Below are 21,699 nucleotides of genomic sequence, written 5' to 3'. Positions count from 1 at the left end.
CATACCCAGAAGCCAATGATATTGGACAGTCAGAAGGTAGACACATTGAACAGGGAAGTGTGGCAACTATGGCTCCAGTGAGTGTAGACACTGGCCATAGCCAGAAAGCTAGCGATGTCCCACACAGGCAGATTGACAGGGGTGCTTGTAGGAGGCCTGCTGTCCATCCACCACCTTTTGCTGGTGTCACATTTTGAGTCAATCAACATATGTTTTAGGCCATCATGGAGGCACAGGCATGTTCTGAACTGAATACCAGATCTATGCTAAGGGTTATTTATGCATCACAAACTGACATCTGTGACTGCCTCCACTGCAATCAGGACACCCTATATTGGTTCACTGATGGAGTGGACAGATGGTGGGCTGACTCATTGGCTGTCTTGGGCCACACATTGTCTGTGCTGGAACATCTGGCCAGAGTTCGGTGTTGGACCCATGGAAGCAAGTCAGCAACACCAACTGCTGAGAGTCCATGTGGCCATGTGCAGTTATGCTTCCATAGTAGCAATATCTCCAGCACTACACAGGGAAGTATACTGTCCACACCACAACATGGCAGGCCATGGGCATGTGGTCCTGGGCTGTCTTGAGTGGAACACAGACCCAGCAGACAGCAGTCACTGTCAGGTGCTACCACCACATCTGACCTTGGGCATGGTAGTGCCAGTGCAATTCCTGGCAGAGCCAGTTCCTGTGATCATGACCATAGACGGTGAACTGTCTACTCTACCATGTATGGTCCACAGCTGTTTGTCATACACAAATGTAGGGCTATCACTGGGCTTGACTGTGCACATGCACACACTCAAACACCACTGTTATATGCAGGTCACCTACAGACACACACAGCACCTCTCCATTGCCCATCTAACCCTCACCCCTTTCTTATTCGCACACATGCTGTTAACTGTTTGGCACAGCTTAGGCCTTCAGCACCCTCAAACCACACCTGGTGCATGTGATGATACCTATGCCACATCCCTGTCATCCTTGCCATCAATGTAGGGAAATGAAGCTATATGTCGGATGCACAGGGTGACTACATTACTTGACATGTTTATGTGCAATGCAGTATTGTTTTGCCATGCCACTTGCTGTGGTACACAACAGATACTGCATGCTGTCATGTGTGTGTCATGACTGTGCACCAAACATTGCGTGCCTTATGTTGTATGATCTTGTACTGGTGGTAGTGTTACAGGATGGCATGTGTCTTATGGACCTGTTTATGTTTCTATTCCAAGAGTCTGAGGGAATAAACTATGGACACATGGCTGCAATACAGCAGCACAAGATGGCATGGCAGCACAGCAGAAATATGACATCAGCAAGGTATGGCAGTTTATGTGCATGGCTCTCTAGGTGCATATGTCTATAACAGTCTAACAGGGACAATGGGGTCAGTCAGCATGATCATGCATTCATACTTTGTGATAAGCTCTGCTACCCTTGCTACATGTCACGTGGGCTCTCTGAACTTATATCTCCAAAGTGCAATGATGGAGCTGATACATCTACAAATATCCTATGTCTGGATGTTATGTTCCCGAGGTTAGACTCTCAGACACTTGCATATAGAACTGCTGACATGCTAGTTTGTATATGGCATACACATTTGGCAGAATGCCCTGCTTCCCTACTATTGCCATAAACCTTGTCATGGCAGTCAGCAAGGACATGGGTGGGGGTACATAAGGGTGTACAACACCCAGACTGAGCCAAGCCATCTCACTGTATCGTCCATTCAGGCAACATGTACAAAGCACCCACTTCGGCATCCATGATACTGTTAATGTGGGGGTCACTATGTGGCTCACTGATGGCAGACATATACAACGTAGAGACATCTGACTGTAAGCAGCAGTGCTCAACAGGGCACAGTCATGGGTCCTCTACTACTTGGACTGCATGTCTCCGCAGTACAAGTGGGTACTGATTGACTGTGGCTAACAATGTTGGCTGCTGCATGCTACTTGTGAGCAGTCATACAGTCACTGTGTTATGTCTGTGTCTTGCATGATGGAATTACAAATACATGCCTGGTGACATAGTAATGTCCATAAACCCCCAACTGAATATATATGTACTATCCTTTCCATTGGGGATACCTATGTCCCTGGTTAGTAGCACAGCAGTCCCTACATGTGATGTATATACATAGGGGTGACATATTGCCACACATACCCAGACACTGGTGTACAGCTCATGTGCCACACATCAACATGTCCATACAGTGGTATGACAGGATTCTTATGGCATAGCTGCGGTCGCAGTCACCGGTGGGTGACATACCCATACCCTCCATATACTCCTCTCTCAGCATGCCACTATCTGACTACAAATGGCCATGTGTTGTACTTTCCAAACTGTTTTGGCACATGCAAATAACAGTATGGTCCCTCACAGGGTCCTATCACATCATTAGTATGTGCTCACCACTGTTCATCCTCAATGCATGCCAGTGCCTCCTTTGCCATTCAGTGAACTTACAGCTGATCTATGGCTTGCATACAGGGCATGGTATGAGCCTGCTTCATTGTGTATGCTGCCTATCTCTAGGAAGCTTAGTAGATGGATTAATCACCATAAGGACATTAAGCTACTATGTGACATTAGGTAGTACATACTTTTTGGTGACATTTCTGTAGCAAACATAATGTACCCTTAACACAGACCCTCCATGTTGGTATGGCACAGAGAGCACTTCAGTGCACTTCCACACATGCCATCTGTATGACTGGCTGGGCGAATGTCATCTCAACACTGGGGGTATGGCTGTGTCTCCCGGGGACTTGGGCAATATGTGCTGTTCCTGTGATGAGGGCTAGAGATGTCTCCATTTGTGATGGCTGTATGGCCATCATGCCAGTGATGTGCACATCTCCTATAGCTTTGTGACATGATGCACAATGCTGTCACAGCCTTATATGCACATATGGCCACATTCAGGCTAGCAGCATTTCCACTCACTGCAAACAGGACATGCCACAGTGCACACATAGTGCATGTTGGCTTCATGCACAGTGGAAAACTTAACTATGTAGTGGTACATAGTACAGAGGACAATACCAGATGCACACACCATACCTCATGTCTGTGAGTACTGTCAGTGCAGTGCACATAATGCTTGTTGATATAAGCAGGCCATGTTGTGGTCATTCATTTGGGCAGCCAAATCACCCTCAACCAGTGAAATAATGAAAAACCCTCCCAATGTGGACATTACAAAGGCTATCATATGCATGTGGTATACATATACATACACACCGAATTAACTGCTGTGAGATTTCAACCCATACCTCTGTATTGTTACACATTATAGCTCTCAGTACGTATTGCATGCACCACTGGGTTTATCTAATATTAGGCTGTCAGCCAGCGCTCTTAAGGTGGATGACATCAGCAGGTCATGTAGAGGATGGCAATTTAGAGGGCTAAAAAGTGCATAACCATTACATGGGGACAGCATGTTCATTGTGCTGCAAGGAGATATATTCGCACACACAAGCACTGAGAAGGCTGCTGTGAGGTTAGAAGCCCTACTTATCTACAGTTATACACTATAGCTCTCAATACTTATTGCATGCACCACATACTTTATTTGATATTAGACTGTCAGCCAGCATGCTTAAGGTGGCTGACATCAGCAGGCCGTGTAGAGGAAGACAATTTAGAGCTCTGTTTACTGGATCACAAACCTGCTTACTTTCATATACGCTGTGTGCTACAATTCCTACACAGCAAATAAGACCATATAGGCTTTATTAAATTTCCCCTTTGTTTTTCTCAAAGGTGTCTATGTTTCCTTCTATACCACACTTCTAATCTCATGGTTAGGGGTATCTTTCTTTATATTCCATTGTTGTCCTTTGTAGGTCTTAGTAATTAGTCAAATAACCCTCTCTATTCTTCTTCTTTGTGGTATTCATCAGTGTGTACACCTTTAAACAGAATCGCCCACTCTGCATTAGTCATGGTCATCACATGTGTCTGCACTACCTTAAAAAAAAAAAAAAAAAAAAAAAAAAAAAAACGGGGAAAAAGCAAGCCTAATTAACTACTTAATATGTTGGTTCCACATTTGTAATGGTAGACGTGGAAGATTCTATAAAATAATTCAGTAGAAGTGACCATACTGAAGGGTAATGTTCAATTGTGTCAGGTAGGAAAGAATCCTGAAAGACCAAGAAGAAATGAGATGGGATTCACTCTACAATTGTCAAGGATATGAAAAGTTAATGCCACTAAATTACCTCAATAGCAAATCACTGGAAGAAAGTATACAGTGAATTGATGTCCCATCCTTGATTATTTATGATCTTGTACTTAATTGCTGGCTGCAGAAAGCACCCCTCCACTCACCCTACAATTTTAAAATGAGTACACAAGGTGGATGAGTGGAAAAAAAAAAAAAAAAAAAATATATATATATATATATATATATATATATATATATATATATATATATATATGGAAATACTGTATTACTTCAATATACCACAATGTCAACCACTAAAGGTTGACAATGGAAATGCTGACAGTCAACTGTGCATGGGCAAGTATATTTGCTCACCAGATGCAAACAAAGACAAATAAATAACATAAAATAAAAAATAACATTGTTTTTTTTTTGCAGAAGGGCTGCATACACTGACTTTTTGTGGTTGATCAATTGGCCATCAATGTTGTGCTGTGTTGATGTAATGCAGTGAAACCATATATATACATGCACAACAGCTGCAGAAGAAAATATTTTTTTCAGTTCTGGAAATATGTGGCATAAGGATACGACCCAACAAAGAAATTGGCATTAGATTAGAAAGGGAAGTTAAATTTTCATACACAGATTAAAAAAAATGAAATAGTAAAAGACAGAAAAGGTTAGTGTACAAATGGCACAGCTTTGTCAAAGGTATGCAGATAGCAACATTCATAAAATTTTGCCAGAACATTAAGCAGAGGATTATAGTAAATCAGTGTTATAGCTAGCTCATTTGTCATATTGAGCAATCCCATGAATAGCATCCCTATAAACCTAAAGTTGAGAATTAAAATAAATAAGTAAAGAAATGCTAATAAAAAGATACTTCTGCAACTGTGTCTTATATTAGCACCTTGATACACTTAGACACAACTAATCAGATTCAGCTGTAATACCAGTTTTGGCTGCTTAAATGACTAATACAATGCACTTGCAACAGGTCTGTCAGTCACACAGGCTGACAGATTGCACCAGGGGTAGCCACTCCTACCCACCACCCTAGATACAATACTATAGTAAATGGAGTTCACTAGGATGAGACCATGTCAATCAAAGCTGTACCACAGGGACTGCTGCCGTGGGTGGTAGTGTTCAGGGTATTTAACACAATGCCATTAAAGATGGGGAAAGACAATTTTGCTTTTTTGCTAAAGAAACCAAACTATGCCTCAAGGATAATACAGAAGAAGGGGTTAAGAAACGTAGAAACATTGGATAAATGTATCAGGACAAATCTAATGCAAGTGTGTGAGGGGGGAGCACAAGAGAAGCCAAGCACAGATCTCTGGCCAAAGGTGCAGGAAAACAAGTAATTGATAACCAGTTCTAGGTGTAAAAAATAAACAAACAAGAAAAATCACAGTACAGGGGACAAGAAGAAATAAAGCAACAACAGTGTTTAAAGCAGGTCCACAGGAAGAATAGCTTTGTAAACTGTTCCAGAAGCTGATGACAGGTGCGACTGATGTAGTCCTAATGCTATAAGGGTCTATATTAGAACATCAAAGTTTCAAAACTTTGAATGTTCAATATTAGAAGATTCAAAACTTTGAATGTTCTAATATTGACCCCTATTCAGTAAAATCTGAAAATATCGAAGCAACAGAAAAACAAAATTTTTCCTAGGGAAAGAATTTGGTTGCCCATTTCTGTTGCTTTGGTATTTTCAGAGCTGTGGTGGAAAGTTACGGGTCGGATTCAGGTAAGTGTGTGATTGATTGCAGGTTAGGTTAGTTAGGGTTAGGGTGCAGGTTAGGTATGTGTGCGATTGTGTGGACGTGAGGGTTAGGGCGGGTTAGGTGAGTTACAGTTAGGGCATGGGTTAGGTATGTGTGCGATTGTGTGGATGTGAGGGTTAGAGTGGGTTAGGTGAGTTAGAGTTAGGGCACGGGTCAGGTAAGTGTGCGATTGTGTGGACGTGAGGGTTAGGGTGGCGTAGGTGAGTTAGGGTTAGGGCATGGGTTAGGTATGTGTGCGATTGTGTGGACGCGAGAGTTAGGGTGGGTTAGGTGAGTTAGAGTTAGGGCACGGGTCAGGTAAGTGTGCGATTGTGTGGACGTGAGGGTTAGAGCGGTGTAGGTGAGTTAGGGTTAGGGCGCGGGTGAGGTGAGTGTGTGTGATAGTCACAGACCTTAGGGTTAGAGTTTCCCTAGGAAAAAATTTGCTGTTCTGTATGGTCAATGTTTTCAGCTTTCGCTGAATAGGGGTCGATATTAAAACATTCAAAGTTTTGAAACTTTGATGTTCTAATATAGACCCTGCTGGAAGTAATAGACAATCAGCATGGAGATGTAAATAAGCTGAAAAAATAATTCAGGACTTGAAAAAGGACAGAGCAATTCTGAAAATAGGGAAGTAGGAATACAGTAGACAGCTGACAGAAACAGAAAAAAAGTTACAATGGCAAACAGTAAAATTGGATTACCTAGAAAACAATATTGGTCAGAGCATGTCCTAGATACAGAACTGGAATGACTGTTGATGGAATTGATGGAAACAAGTTTTCATTTATTCAGATTACAAAAACTGATAATAGGAAGAATCCACAAAGTTGGAAGAAAGTGAGATGCAAAGTATGATAGCTGAGGCACGTTTTAACATGTCTGTACAGCCTTAAACTTAAAGAAGAAATTATGAGACAAGCCAGAAAACTTAACTTGATACTGTTTAATGGTATGTTTGTAATACTGGTGTAGGATTATTACCAATCAGTAACTAAACTAAGGAATTGTAGACTTGGAGTCAATGGAAATAAAAAAATGAATTCCTGCATAGATTAGCTTTTCTGCTGCCTTATTTATTGTATGGAAGTAAAACAGACAGGTTTCACACAGTGGGAAAAGTGCAAACTATTTGTTATGCAAAGTGTGCACAGTGGAAGTTGGAGCAAAAGACACAAAGTCATGAATTTAAACATCCCACCGTAAATTAAATGGCAGACAAATGTGTGAAGAGTCAGAAAAGAGGCATAATTACAAACATAATGGAGAACATCTGATGCAAACGTACCTGTGGGAAATGAGTTATAGAGAACATAAGCAAAGGCACACCGAGCGTTGCTATCATGGAAGTATTGAATAGAGAAAACTATAAAGCAATTAAGACAAGAAGTGTCACTTTTAGAAGAGTATAGAAGAGGGAACAGATCCTCAAAATCAAAAAAGGAAGTCAATTTGGTGGTCCCCTGCCATAAACAAACTTTACAACCAAAGGAAGAAACTGTTGCAGAAAAGAGGAAAATCCCAGGATGCAAAAAACTTCCTTACCAGCCTCAGTAAGAAACCGAGATCCCTCAGAAATTCCTCCAAAGCTAGTTACAAAAATAAAATTGCCAAAGATTCCAAAGACAACCACAAGGCATTCTATAACTATGTCAAGAATCTAAATGGCAATTCTCAGATCTGCTCTGAGCTAAAACAGAATGGCATTAAATATACTGATCCCAAGGATATTGCCAATATCCTGGCAGATCGATTCAATGCCAACTTCACCCCCCTCTCACCTCCTAAATGGCCCATCTCAATACCGGAAGATTGCCAAATTCCAGTAAAAACGGCCACACATGTAAAAAACGCACTCTCTAAAGCTAAGAATACAGCATCCATGGGACCGGATGACATCCCGGGCTGTGTACTACATGAACTACAATATGAACTGGCATTTCACCTAAGTGTCATGTTTAATCATAGCCTCACCTCAGGTTTCGTGCCCACTGAGTGGCGCAGAGCTACAGTTATCCCACTCCACAAGGGGGGATCCACCTTGGATCGCAGAAACTACCATCCCATCAGTCTGATGAGACTTATCTGCAAGGTCATGGAGTGTATTATCATGGAACTTATAAACAAAGACATTGGCAACCTTCAAACACTGGACCCCACCCAGTTTGGGTTCACGAAGGGCTGATTTTGTCTCCTGAACCTGATTGACTTCTTTGAATCAGTCTCCAGAGCCATGGACAAGGGTAAGGTGGTTCACACAGCCTATCTAGACCTTACCAAGGCCTTTGACACCATCCCCCACTCTGGAATCATAGATAAACTTACTAAGCTGGACATTAATCCCTATGTCACCCAGTGTGTTGCTAACTGGCTTACTGATAGAACCCACACTGTAAAAGTAGCTGACTCCAAATCCAGCTCCAGACAAGTGACAAGTGGAGTACCTCAGGGTTCAGTCCTGGGACGGCTCTTGTTTGTCATCTACTTCTCTGAAGTACAGGCCAACACTAAGGGACTCTGGCTAACAAAGTTCGCAGATGACTGCAAACTGGGAGCCATTATTGAATCCCCAAATGATGTGGTTACTCTATAAAAGGGCCTTACAGAAACAGATGCTTAGTGCCATGGGCTCAAGCTCAATGCCAAGAAATGTACAGTTATCTCCTTTGGGAAAAAAACATGTACCCGTGAATTACTATATAGGTGGCAGTACACTAAACACCGAAAGTGTGATAAGAGACTTAGGGACACAGGTGGACAGTGGTCTCACCTTCGATAACCACATTGCCACAACAGTCAGGAAATCCTTCTATGTGGCACACTTCATCACTAAGGGCTTTTCATGCAGAAAAAAGGAGGTCATTGTCCCACTGTACTCATCCCTCATTAGACCCATTATAGAATACAAAGCCCCGTTTGGTATGTACCTCTCAAGACATCTGCAACAACTGGAAAAGCCGCAGAAATACCTCACTAATAGAATCACAGGCCTAAAGCAGATGCCCTACGCTGATCACCTTAAAAACTCCAGCTATACTCTGTCGCATATCGTCTACTCAGAGGTGATCTCTGCTTAACATACAAGGCCATATCAAACCCAGAGCTGTTGGACATGCTAGACTTAAAGAAATCCCAATCCCTCAGAGCCACACGCTCCAGGGATCTAAACCTTGTCATCACAATAAACAAAATATGCTGGAGGGATAGGTTCCTGACCCAGAGACTCCCCAGACTCTGGAATAGATTGCCCATACATGTCAAGCAGAGTGCCTCTTTGGTCCTCTTCAAAAGAAACATTGACGATTGGATTGGATTAAGGAAATTCACCCTGGGGATCACGTCAGTCACCCTGCTAGACAGGGGTCCAGGGAAGTAAATAGTGTGGGAAGAAATAGCCAGGGAATTGTTATGGCTAGGCTTGTATAGGCCCTAGGGCTAATAGCCTAGTACCAACCTATGAACCTATGAAAAATACTCAGAAAGATAGACGTGATAAAAGGAATGTGCAGCATTCTAACCGATCAGGATTTATCATGCATTATCACAAATAATAAACTAAAAATATTGGTGCCGGCAGAAAAACTTAAAAGATACACAGATAAATATAAAAGAAAAGTACAAAATAAGCAATTTATTGATGACCAGAAAAGTTTTACAGAGAATTGGGATGCAAGGTAAAAGGAATTGAAATACCACCAAAAAAAGAAGGAATAGATGGATTTTGGAGAAATATTTATGAAGATCCTGTGGAGCATAACAAAGATGCTAAATGGATAGAAGAACTAAAAGAAAGAATAAGACATTCAAATGTATAGGATACGAAATGGGATGAAGTAACAGCCAGAGAGATTGACACAAAGTTATGAAAAGCCTCTAACTGGAAAACATCAGGCCCAGATGCAGTACCTAACTGCTAGCTGAAAGTATTAACATTTTTGCATGAAGATTTAGCCGTGATTAAGAACTACTTATATGCACACTCTGAATAGACACTAGCCTGGCTAACAACAGGAAAAACAATGCTCCTACTTAATAGTGAACCCGCAATCTACCCTAAAAACTATAGACCAAAAACTTGCCTCCCGATGACGTATAAACTATACACTGGAATTGATGCCGACAGAGTTTATAGTCATTTCGAAGAAAACTCAACTATGGCAATAGAACAAAAGGGTAATAAAGAAAAGTCATATGGAACAAAGGATCATTTTGTTATTAAATAAATTCATAGTGGAGAACTGTAAGAAGGGGAAGAATCTAATAATGGCATGGACAGACTACAAAAAAGCATTTGACAGTATCCCACATTCGTGAATAAAAGAGTGATTAAAATGTATAAGATACACCCTCTACTGATAAACTACATCACAACAACCATGAAACAGTGGCAAAACCAGTTAAGCCATGATAAAGGAAAAAATATTATTTCAGGGATAAACATCCAAAGGGGGAAATTCCAGGGTGACTCTCTGTCACTGCTGCTGTTCTGCCTTGCCCTTAATCCATTAAGCTGTCTGATTAACAGTCTGGGTCATGGCTATACTTTGGTTCCCATAAAGCAACAAAGTGTAAAGACTTCTCATCTTCTTTTTGTCGGTGTTTTAAAACTGTATAGCTTATCAGATAAGGAACTGAAAGCACAACTACAAATAGTCAATACTTTTTCAGATGCTATAAGAATGTAATTTTGTCTTGATAAATGTGCAAAAGCAACCTCAACCTTTAAAGCAGGAAAGCTGCAGCACCAAAAAACATCAGTTTGGGACAAGAATGTGATATAAAAAAAACTTGAGCAAGAGGGAGTGCATAAATATTTGGGAATTGATGAAAGATCAACAATAAAACATAAGCAAATGCAAATAAAAGTCAGTAAGGAATATTTTAGAAGACTTAAATTAATCCTGAAAACAGTGTTGGTATCTAGAAAAAAGTTCAGTCTGGAAACCAATTTGATGTTCCTGTTCTAACTTACAGTTTTGGAGTGATTGACTGGCCCCTAAAGGTGTTGGATAGATTAGACAGGAAAACAAGAAGTATGCTTCATGCTCACCAAATGATTTATAAAAATCAGTGCATACCAAGATTATATATTCCCCATTCTGAAGGAGGTATGGGCATCTTTGAAACTGATTACATGAATAGATTTGTAATCATGGGACTGCATTCATATCTGTTGATCTCACAATACCCAAACATAGTGCAAGTTTTGAAACATGAGGAGAATAAATATAAGATGACTTCACTGCTTAGTCTAGCAGAAGAATATCGGCATCAGGCAGGAATGGAAATCACACTAGAAGTAGATAAAAATCAGGCAGCAACTAAATGTGCCAAAAAACAAAAGAAAGGATATAAGGTGAAGGATCAGATGAGAAGGCAGGGTATGAAGAAAATGCATAAATACATTTGCAAGTATAGAAAACTCCTGGAACAACCTCATGTTGATCAGGATCAAATGCAGGAATGGTTTAGGAGAGGTGAATTCAAACCAAAAGATAAAAGGTTAATATTGGTAGCATGGAGTATGTACATGTTGGTTTACAAAGTCCATTGAACATGTGGGTGAAACAGGAAAATGTATGTTTTGTAAAGCAGAATTGGAAACAGTTGCACACCTTGCTGCTGGTTGTGACATACTAATGGCAGAAAGGCTGTATACTGAAAAGCATAATAATGTGGCAAAACTGTTGCACTGGAGATTGTGCAAAGACTATAATATTGAAGCAGCTAAAAGAAAACACTGGCAACGAGCCACAGAGCTTCACAGAAAATGATGGTCTACATCACATGGGATCATCCATTACCGACAGTTCAAAAGACAGATGCGATAAAACCAGATATAGCGGTCCAAGAAAAGAAGACAAAGATAACATTGATCATTGAAATCTCTACATCCAGTGACTACAGTGTCTTGAGTACAGAGACACACAAAGTCATAAAATATCAGGATTTGTTTGCAAAAATGAGAGCAATGCAGAAGAAAGATACCCAGACAGTTAGTAGTCGGAGCGATGGGTCTTATAAAAAAGAATCTATAATCATATTTAGATATGTGACCAATACATGCAACTCCATACGAACTGCAGAAGGAGTCATTACTGGGCATATTGCAGGTGCTGACATCAAAGATTGAAACAATACTAATTTAATGAACTTTAATCATACTTTGACTTAGGAATGGGGTACATTCCCATCATGGTATTAGAAGCCCAAAAGATTTGGAGAAATTAAAAATTGTTTTTGACAAGATAAGTGGGGCAGACAAAATCCTGGGCATTGCAGACCATAGAAATGAAGGAGAGAACATAGAAAACAAAGAGAATATGGGGATAGCATACAAAGAATATACTGCATAACTAATAAAAACTGGGTCAAAACATAAAATGGACAGAAGATGAGAAACCAGTAATGATCACAACAGGGGCAGGGACACAGCTACAAGAAGCAGATGAAGAAGAAGATACAGTCAAAGAGCAGACACTGCATCTGAGCTCAGGGGATTCAGATGCCCAGTGCTAGACTCTTGAAGGCCTCAGCAGGCAGTACTAGTCAACAAAGGATAAAAGAAAAGCAAAACCAAACAGTAGCTGGCAATCTGGAGCAGAGGAGGTGGCCAGGTTGAGGGAAGCAATTAGGAACTGGACAGTTTCTGATATTGGGAGAAATGAAACAAGACATGAGAGACAGTGCAAGAGAAAAAAATGAGTGGGTGTACTCAGTGACCTCCATCTTATGCAGACATTTAATCATGACAACATGTAAAAAACTGATAGTTTATAGCCATAGAAATGACAGGACAAAAACAGGTAATTTAGACTGTAGAGTTGCCACCTTTCATTGTGGCTAAAACCAGAAAAAGGCCACACCCCTCACATCACCTGTAACCCCTCCCATTTCCTTCCCCTCTATTGTCCACGTTCCACCCATTTTGTGATGTCTTCATGACATCAGCTGATGGGGAACACCCTCTTTTTCCATTTCTGATGCTTGCTTTCTGGCAATTTACTATGGATTTATGTAAAAAAGCATAGCAAATCTGCCAATTAACAAACTCAGATAGTCTGTTTCTTTTTTAAAACAGAATCCCAGACTTTGTAAAGTGTTTTCCAGACTACTGGACAATCAGTTTGATTTCTGGTTAGTACAGAAAAAAATGGAGAGGCGGCAACCCTATTAGACTGAAAAGGATTAATGGGATTTGAGAACAGGGGACATTACTCAAAGGTAAGATTTGTTATAATCCCTTGTGCTCCAGAAGTAACAGAAAGGTACTAGGTAAAAGGGGGGGGGGGTCACAGACGTAGATTAGTATTACATGGTCTTTCCTATGATACATCATATTTTATGTTTCTATTTTCATACAGAAGCAAGCTTTTTCTTTGAAACAGTGGGCAAAAATGTTGTTTTTTGAATGAAAAATGGGGGAAGCAGAGAAAGAAATTGTTATGGAAACACCAGTATTAGGTTTGACTACAATTTATTAGAGCAGAGTGAAATGGAATGCATGAAATTGCCACAAAAGTAAGATCAAATGCAAGGAAATAAATCATGATTACGAGAAAGTGGAGCAATAAACAGGAAGAAACAATGGACAGGAAGCAATCACTGAGAAGATAAAGCAAGAACGACACAGCCAAAACCGAACTGTGGAAAAAAGGAAAGGTGAATGACCTAAGTCCATTGGTGCTCAAATCGCAGGCTGAAAGGTGACATATCCAATTCTAGGTGAGGGAGGGGCAAGTCGAAGCAAAGACCAAAAGACAGTGTATAACTCAGCAGGGAAACCCAGGAGATGCGAACCATTCAACGAAGCAATGAGGAGGGGTACAAAAACAAAGGGAAGAGAAATGAATCAACAGACTGAAAGTGTTAACCTGGGGCATGGCGGAGGGTTCTTCATGAAATATCAAAAGGAAAAAGTACAAGCAGATATTTAGTACTGCTACAATGACCAAGTTAAAAGTAAAGGAGGTAGGAAAGATCATGAGTGCACAGTACCATAAGGAAGAAACAAATAATAAAGCAGTGGGTGGCAACAGGGGAGCGACCATCCTTTTCACAAAGGGATTACATGTATTGGCTGAAAGAGTGAAGAAAAATGGGAAGGTGAGATGAATCATTTTCAAAGAAAAAATAATTAGAAATAGATAGTCAATAGGGAGCCCATATGCACCAAACACGTATACAGAGAACTTTTACAGCAGATTCTTTGAATAACATAATCAGATAAAAAGGGATGGAGAAGAAATTACTACACAGGACTTCAGTGTCACACAAGATCCCAAGAAAGTCATGTTATTTGTGGAACAAAAGTACAGTATAAAGATAAAAAGTGATTTATAAAGGAACATGATAGAAGGAAAGTGGAAACATATATAGAGGGAAAGACAGCATGAAAAAGGATTATATATTTACTAGAAACTGCATGATTCAAGCTAGTAAACTGGACTGTATATCAGAAACTCTGAAAAGGGAATAAGAAACAGAATCACAGGAGAAAAACATAGCAGACCATGTAGAGGTTGCAATTACAATAAACACACAGAGGGAACAAAGGGAGATGAGGGACTGGAATGGAGATGGGTGAACAATAAATAGAGCGATCAGCAAAGGGAGCAACAATTTCAAAAACAGATAGAAAAAAATGGAGGAGAACGTTATAGACAAGACAAAATTGTGGAATCACTGGTGGGATGGACTCAAAGCATAGTTCGGGAAAAAATCATAAGAAAGGATGGGTGGAAAAGGAGGCAAGGTGAGGATAAGATAAAACTGGAATGAAAATTGAGCAGGATAAGAAGAGAAGTATGGAAAATGATATAGTCAGAGAAGCACTGAGCACAAAGGATGCAGTAATAAAAAAATTGAACTAGAAGGGAAGATAACTACAGAGGGAGTAGTACAATGGTAATGATTACTGTGGATAACTAGGGAGGAACAGGGGAAACATATAGTAAGGAAATATAAAAAAATGGAAAAAGTCTGAGAGAAGTACCGAGCATTAGGGAAAAGAGTTAGAGGTTGAAGAGAGAAGCAGCAAGGTTAGAGAAGCCTTTAGAGAATGCTACCAACAAATATTTTAGGAGAAGGTAAAGGGAGGCATTGGGAGGTAAAATACAGAGGAAATGGACAACAAGTAGAGTGAATACAAAGGGAGAAATTAAGTACAAAAATCATGATGGAGGAGATCAGATAGTTTGTGATGGCAATAAAATACAGGAAGGTAAAAGACCCAAATAGATACCCCGCTGTATAAGTGGGTCGATAGGTACTTTGGACAGTTTTGAAGAAGGATTATGAAAGGATAAGTGAAACACAGGAAATAGCAGACACAATAAAAAGAGCTCAGTGCAGTGATCCCAAAAGGGGGGATGGGGAGACAGAACGGAAGTAGAGGACTGCGGACAAATCTCCTTGATAAACACATTCATCGAGGTGATGGCAAAAGTACTAACAAGGAGACTGATGGGATTCTGTGGAGAAGAATAAAGGGCTTGCAGAGTGGCTTTGTGATAGACAGAAGTGCAGAAATTAATTAGTGTGCCCTTACAGACTTCATGGACAAAGAAGAGGAAAAAAGATGGGGTCCAAGCAGGGTGGTCTTTTTTGACCTACAAAAGGCCTTTGACAGAAGCAGATGGGAATTTTTCTGGGAGATACCAGAAAAAAAGACAAATGAGGGAAGAATGTACAGGACTGATAAAGGCAAATTACAATGAGTCAGAAACAGAGATAATGGTAAATGGAGAAATTTCTAAGGCATTAAACACAGGGATGGGGACTAAGCAGGGGTGCTCCCCTCAAGGGATCTTCACACTAGTCATACAACGACTCGTAAATTGAAATGAGGAAAAACTTATCACAAATGATGGGAAAAGCAAGAGTGCAGTCAGAGTTTCTAATGTACACATATGACTGTGTGTTTATGTTGGAAAATGCTGAGATGTTCATAGAGGAAATTATGTCAGTTTTTGTAAGGTTTAAAAGAACAACATGGGTTAAATCCAACCAGAAATAAAACAGTGGTGGTAATTATAGAAGGAATAGAACCAAAAGAATGTGAGGAGTAGGACCCGTGCAGGAGTGGGAATACCCCAAGCATCTAGCACTATATATTGAATATATATTAAGTGATACAATACAAAATCATTTGTAGGAGAGAGAGAAAATATAGGGGATATCAATTTTGATTAGAATGATGATTCTTCCATTTATAGTGCATGTACTAGGAAGTCTGCCAGTGGACTTAATGGAGACCAAACTATTACCATTAGAGAAGGAATTGGAAGGATGGATGGAGAAAGGGAAAGTGATAGGGGTCTCAAAAACAAGCTAAAACTAAGTAGGAAAAAAGGGGTGTTGGAACTCCCACATATCCATGCAGGCCTTAACATGCAACCTATTACATGGATAGAGTACGTGGGAGACTAAAAGTCAGGATGTGAGAGGACAAATAGAATGGTGTAAAATATATAAAAGAAAGAATGAAGAGACACTAAAGAGATGGGGACAACATGACATGGGGAGAAAAAAGAAAGCCATATGGGAATAAGGAAGATGAGACACTTTTATGTGGAATAGACAAGGACAAAATAAAAGGAAAAGGGGATATGAGAAGAGTGTGAGTTAATGAACGAAGCAGTGGGCAGACATACAGTATTCAAAACTCTACTGAATTAACATAGGAATTTGGATTAACACAAAATGAATGCTGGGTATACACCAGACTGAGAGGAAAATGACAAGGGAAGAAGGATGAGGCAGAAACACAGGCAAAGAAAAGAAAGGAGAGAAGGGAAAGGCAGCTCAATGGTGTAAATGGGAGAATAGGAGAAAGGTAAAACCAGAATGATATATATAAGATGGGAGGGGGGTGGAGGTGGAGAAAGTCACAAAGAAAGAAATAAGGGAAGGAAGGGAGAAGGAGACAGGTTGGCAGACCAGGGAATCTCAATGCCAAAATGTCTTCCAAATAAAATCAAATGTGCAGAAGATACAGAGAGTGGGAGAACAGATAGTAAAAACATTGCAAAAATGGTATCTCACACCAACAAATTACATAGTGAGGGAAGGAAAAGAGGTTCCACATGCTGGAGATGCATGACAGAAGAGACAAGCTTGAAACTTATGTTTTGGGAGTATACCTGGGTGGGGTTCCCTTGGTTTTTGACAGGAATTTTGGTTGCCATCTATTTGGTTGACTGTATACAGTCAACATATGTGCAAGAATGCCAATCCCCATCTATGGGAATATTCCCTTTCCCTGGGGATTGTGCAATCTCAGAGTTAGTATATATGCCTAGGGGTCTATATTATAAAATTGAAGTCTTACAACTTCGAATGTTATAATATTGAACCCAGTAGAGTGAACGCTGGAAATAGCAAAGCTGCAGAACACCAAATAGTTTCTTAGGGAAAGTATTCACTGGGCCATTTCTGCAGCTTTGCTATATCCTCGATTGTGGAGCGAAGGTTACAGACTGGGTTAAGGTAAGTGCGCTAACGAAGGTGTGTGTGCGATTGGGCACGGGTTAGTTGAGTTAGGGTTAGGGCGCAGGTCAGGTAAGTGTGCGATTGTGTGGATGTGAGGGTTAGGGTGGGTTAGGTGAGTTAGGGTTAGGGAGCGGGTAAGGTGAGTGTGCGATAGTGATGGTTCTTAGGGTTAGGGTTGGGTTAAGGCAAGTGGATAGCTAGTAGTGTATGTATGGTTTAGTGTAGGGTTTTGTGAAGTGTGTGCGTGGATTATTTATTTTGGTGTGCTTGTGTTGTGTGTATGTTTGTCGGAACAGCAAATTTTTTTCCATGGGAAAAAATTTGCTATTCTGACAGTTCGGTTTTCTGGTGTTTCACTCTACTGGGTTCGATATTATAACATTCGAAGTTATAAGACTTTGATGTTATAATATAGTCCCATGCTTAGCAGGGGGTGCAGGGGGGGCTTGTCCACCCTGAAAAAAACAGTGTTTTAAACTTGCTTGAGCTAAGTTTATTCCTCAGTGCACACGTTTTAAGAAGCTGACATTTTTGTTTTCAACATAGAGTGGTTTACCATTGGGATGTCGACATTGGTGTTAGTCAACCAGCTGAAGGTAAATCACATGGGCACAAAAGATCTGGACAGAGGTTCTTGAAATTTGCAAGAAGATATATGGCAAAAAGGGACAAAACTCCTAGAAATGTTGCATGTGGTGTATAGGGAATGAAGAGGGGGGCTTGCAGGAAAAAGAAATATAGGCAATAAGATGAATGGCAAAAGAGATACAAAATTCATTATTCAGAAGCTGAAAAACAAGGGTCAAGTGCCAGAACAGGGAGACAGGCATTTTTTTAGAGACTATAAGAAGTATAAAACAGAAGTAAATCAAATGGGTAGGAGAAAAAGAAAGAAGAGAATAGAAGGAGGTGATGAGTTACTAGCAGTTAAAAGTGAGGATAGGGGTGAAATTAACTAAAATAATAATGGGAAGCAGCAGACAAGTGGTATAAAATAAAAAAAAAAATTCACAATGGATGAGGATTACACAGTGTATAATTGTGAACGGATATGAAAAATTCTGAAATCTCTTTGTCAAAAATGCAGAATAAAGTTTCCCAATACCAAAAACATGTCATAGCTGAATGACAGATGCTAAAAATAATAAAAGAAAAACATGAGCAGTGGTTTGTCATATCAGACACCATAAGTTTTAAAAAGTAGTATAAGAAAATGTCAGGGTGGACAGGAAGGTGGGGTATGGTTACAAAGAAACAACATCAGCCAAAAAAAAGAAGTTATTGCAGAACATTGTGCAGCTGTAAAAATATATCATTCTATGGGGAAAGATGCATTTTGACGTTTAAAAAAATATGATTTTTTTTGTACTAAAAGTCATATAAGGAATAGAAAAAGAGAAAGGAAAATGTAAAAAAACAAAAACAGATTATCTTGTTCAGTCATAAGGAAAAGAAACAAATGGGGAAATATCAGATATTTTAATTGTCTTAAGGAAATTCATAGAGCTCAAACATGAAGCATACTTCAGAAAAAAGAAAGGCATATGAAAGAATAGGTGGTCACAGATTGTTCCTAAAGGCAGAGGTGTAGCAAGCAAGTTCCATTTTGTACTCGCAAGCTCTTAGTGTACCCCCCCCCAGACACCTATCACATAAAAATTGACACATCTCTCAGAATGCTACCCCAAGCACTTAATAAATCTAAGTAACATTTCTAGCTGTTCTCCAAAAACTGTCAAATATATTGTTTTTAGATTAGCAATATTGCACCTGTTGTTGGAGGCATTCATTTAGATAGTTGTAGACATAATATGACCTGAAAAAAAAGCTAAAGCCATATTGATGGGATGCTCTGAAAAAATGTACTCAGTAGAGTACAAAGAGTATGTCTGCCTATACCCTTGGATAATGAGTTATTGTTTTAAGAGAGAACACTGAGAGTTTCATTATAGAAGAATATTAGGAAATGTTTATAGTGTCCTTCACAAATAGATAAAAGAATCAGAAACTGTTGGACATGCTCCACATAAAGAAATCCCAATCCCTCCAAGCTACACGCTCTAGGGACATAAACCTTGTCACCACAATAAACAGAACATGCTGGAGGAATAGATTCCTGTCCTAGAGACTTTCCATACTCTGGAACAAACTATCTATATCAAACAAAGCTCCTCATTAGCACTCTTCATGAAAAGTCTTGATGATGGGATGGGAGATAGAAAATTCACCCCAGGGATTACTTCTGTGGCTCTGCTTGACAGGGGCACAGGAAAATAATTTTCTTGGGTGGCAAAAGCCAGGGTACCATTTGACTAGGCTGATATAGGCCCAAGGGCCAATAGCTTAGTACCTACCTATGAACCTATAAACAGTGGGTTCAGGTCATGATGCTGCATCAGATACATAAATATCTTAACATTCATCTATTTCAGAACAGAATATGCAGGTGAAAACCAGATGACAAATTGCGCAGTACAAGTCTAGCTATTTATTTTGTGTTGCACTGTATACACGATTGTGAAACAGTGACATTTCACAACTGGTAAAAAATGCTAGAGTACTAACATACTTAAAATACTACCAAAAATTATAAACATAGCACATTGTCTACAGCTGACATCCAGCAACTTGCACAAGACTAAACAGTCTGGTGGTATAGAGACTGATAAAACACAGGGCAGCTCCTAAATCAGCTTTCTTGTCAGGAAGTCGATGATAGCTGCCACCTAGAAGGAGGTGTGTTAAGGCTTTGAGTTATATGAGTGCACCGTGAAATCCCATATCTGGCAGAAATAGACTTATCAACTATCCCTTTTTATGCAGGCTACCCCTATTGGGCAATTTTGTCCTGTGGAAAAAAAAAAACATAAAAAAAAAACACCTGTCCTAAGATTTTAAAACAAAACGTACCTCAAAGTTTCTTCTGACAGTTACATAATCCAAGCATTTTGTATCTGAAGTCTATTAATATTATATGAAGCAACTCAAATTCTGCAACTGTTAGCTTTTGTTTTGGCAAAACAGTGAAGTCTAGTCCTCTGCACTGGCATTGCCTATGGATTCCCCTATAAAATCTGGGTATAAATGACTTGGTACACAAAACTCTGAGTAATATGCAGTGAGACACGTCAGAACTCTCCATACATGTCAGATATGCAAGAAAGCCTCTACTTCTGAGTGGAATCCTTGCTTCTCCAAGAATGATTCCTAGGTACAAATATAATAATAATAATAATAATAATAATAATAATAATAATAATAATAATAAAATAAAGTGGCTTCATAGCTGATGTCATTCCAGGGGGGTCCAGTATGGGTCCACATGGGATAAAATGCTCGACAGTCTTACTTTATTTGCCAAGGATTGTCTTCACCTTCATTTCAAAGCTAAGCCTTTGCTGCCACAGTAATACATTTTAGACTGAATTTAGGTAATCGACATCTCCATGTAACTAATATAACAAATCCAAAACGTGATCACATTAAGGTAGCTCTACTCGATGCCAGATGTCTCAACAACATGCCTGACCTTGAGGCTTTGCTGTACTTGAGCATGTCCATTTCTGTGTGATTACTGAAGCTTGGCTTAAATGTTCAGAAAGCATTCCCTCCATGCCTCAGTTTTGCATCTACCATGCTTTCCAACATGATAACTGTTGTGAAATCTCCATATTTCTTACAGACCATATCATCACTAGGCAGAGACCCAAGAACTCACAAACAGAGTTCATTAAACTCCAGATCGTACTAAACAAAACCAACTCTCAGTGTATAGCCTATTAAAGGACATCCTCTTTGTCATCTGATAATCATATAAAGTTCCAAGATGCAATTGGTAAACTCCCTATAAACAAAACCTGTATTATTTTGGGACATTTTAACTATCAAACTGCTCAATAAACTGGATCACACACTCCTGAAATATAGGTTATGCCAAAAAGTTCTTAGAGTTCATAAACAAAAGCTCCATGAAACAAATTGCTAACAAACTGACATGAGTGTATTATATTCTCGACCGGGTCCTTACAAATTCTTCTTCTTCATGAACTATTCATCTGGTACTTCTTTCCTTAAGTCAAATCATAAAATACTGAACATCACTATTAGAACTTCTAAACTTAAGAAATATTTCAGAATTGAAGGACTTCAAGTGAACACATCTTATTAAATTATATGGTGAAGTTTTAAGATTCACTTATTCCAGCATAAACCCAGACATCA

Source organism: Protopterus annectens, chromosome 5.part1 (assembly GCF_019279795.1).
Source record: "Protopterus annectens isolate FY-2018-M chromosome 5.part1, PAN1.0, whole genome shotgun sequence".
NCBI classification, from domain to species: domain Eukaryota; kingdom Metazoa; phylum Chordata; order Ceratodontiformes; family Protopteridae; genus Protopterus; species Protopterus annectens.
This window is presented reverse-complemented; position numbering follows the sequence as displayed.